The sequence below is a fragment of the Penaeus monodon genome, chromosome 40, assembly GCF_015228065.2.
Source record: "Penaeus monodon isolate SGIC_2016 chromosome 40, NSTDA_Pmon_1, whole genome shotgun sequence".
NCBI classification, from domain to species: domain Eukaryota; kingdom Metazoa; phylum Arthropoda; class Malacostraca; order Decapoda; family Penaeidae; genus Penaeus; species Penaeus monodon.
Window position 1 is genome coordinate 4,388,923 of NC_051425.1, and position 2,500 is coordinate 4,391,422.

Consider the following 2,500-nt stretch of genomic DNA (forward strand, 5'->3'; position numbering starts at 1 on the left):
TAACAAGAATAGTACCGATGATAATGAATAATAATAATAATGGCAATGATGATAATTATAACAATAATGATAAAAATATTCAAAGGATAATAGTGATAATAAGAATAATGATGATGATAATGATAACAATGATAATAGTGATGATGATGTCCATAATGATTATCATAATAATGATAATATTGATTTTGATAATTATATCAACAATGTTAATAATGATTATGATAAACGATAATGAAGATAATGAAGTGATGGTAAAGGTTATGGTGGTTGTGATGATGATGATGATGATGATGATGATGATGATGATGATGATGTTAATAAAAATAACGATAATTATAAGAACGAAAATAATAGAGAGAAAAAAATAGAAGACATTTCACTGAACTTTTTGATAATGTTGATACTGGAACTATCACAAACAATAAAGGCAGCAATGATAATGACGGAACTAAAGCCTCTCTGACGTAATCGCTTCGAAGACAAGCCACGCGTGACTCCTGGTTTGCGGACGGAAACACGCGACCTTGGTAACAACCGTTAGTGTATTTCGGAAACCCGGTGAAGCGTGGGTATTAGCGGTGTGTGTGATATCTTTGTACTGCTTACTACATGTAGGAATATGTACGGTGTACGCCCTGGTGTGGCGCCGCCCTCGTGCCGGTTATAGTGATAGCGGTTTCCTGTTTGACTGCAGATCCTAGCTCGCATGAGGAATAGAAAAAGGGCATATTTTTAGGACTGTTATTGTGAATGATGATTTGTTTGTCTTCACTTTATTAGTTTTATCTTTATCAGTTTTTTTTTGTAAGTACATAAGACAAATATAGGGAGGCTAAACATTTTGAAAGCCTCTTTTATTATTCTTTTAAATTTATTAGTGATGACAAAAGTCCCACTGTTACTCTTTGAAAGAAGTGAGGTCCGTCCTTTGATTATTTTCCCCATTTGCCTGTTCTACAGAATGTTTTACATTTTTATATTTTGCTTTCTAATAATCTATATATTATTATTATCCTCAGTCACCAGCTATTTTTACATGTAGGCACTCTATACTGCTCTTTGCTTTCTTAATCCAGTGGCCGTGGGTTGCTTGTACTGTGCACACAAATGGCTCAATAAATGCTCTGTTAATAACCAGGCCATACGCAGACCTCACCTTATTTCTCCATCCCTTGAATTTTCGGATTTTTTTCCTCCCCTTCTCCCAATGCTATTGATATGGATAATGTAATTATTATTGATATGGTGATTCGTATAATGTTATGAAAATACTAATAAAAAAAATCTTCCGAAAACAAGGAAAAGGGTCAACAGGTGTAATATGTAGTATTAGTAATTAACCCCTTTCTAACTAAACACTTGTGGAGCCATCTATGTGCACACACAACGAACTATAATCACTTGACATGATATGCATGCTATGTCATATGGAGGATGAAAATTACTACCATGCTAATTTTGCATGGTGTTTACAACCCACTTGGGTACGAATTCTGTCCACAGTGTACGTATATACATAAATAAGCAGATTTCTAGCTACACAGCTAGATGGGAAGGCAGATTAATATGTAGAAAGACAGAGATAAACAAATAGATAAATTGGTAGGCATACAGAGACATACATTTAGATAGAGAGCTAGATGGATAGGGAAAAAGATAACAAATAGGCAGGCAGATACACGACAGACATTTAAGTGAGTTAGGGGCAAGACAGACAGACATTTACACAGACAAACAGGCAAAGTGAAGAGAGGAATAATCAGAGAAAAGCAACACTACTTTCATGCAAATTACCGCGTAAAGAAAGATATAAGACTAAGGATTACTGTGGCGTTTCCGTTTACTGACGGCCCCTCCTTCAACTTCGGTATAAGATCTCTCTCTGTGGCCACCCCCCACCCTTCTCTGTCTCTGTCTGTCTCTGTCTCTTCTCTCTCTCTCTCTCTCTCTCTCTCTCTCTCTCTCTCTCTCTCTCTCTCTCTCTCTCTCTCTCTCTCTCTCTCTCTCTCTCTCCTTCTGTTCCACTTTTGTCTTTATAAACTTCACATGTTTTTGCAGTTATAGCCATAGCCCATAGGTTGGTAGCCACTGGGATAAAAATAAAATACGACCATTCGTTGGTACCGTTGTGGAAGATTTTAATGATTAAGTTTGTGGGAGAGTTTTTTTAACAGGAAATACTTGTTTGCAAAATGAAATGTTGCACAGATTGCTGCACGTCCTGTGTTCACTCAGTAGTAGAGTTCATCCAGCATGTACCATTGAATTGAAGTACTCTTACTAAGGGGCAACTTGTTCTAAGGATATGGGCGTAATTAAAAGACAAATCATGAGATTTGCCACTATGCAACCGTCGTGCAATAACGGTCACTTGTAGGGTTATCCAGGTTGGGAATTCAATGAGCAACTTATTAAATTATTCATTCATTAATTATGTTGATTGCAACGTAAAACACATGATCATCCAATGCGTTTTTTATGGCATTTGCCGAGATAATTT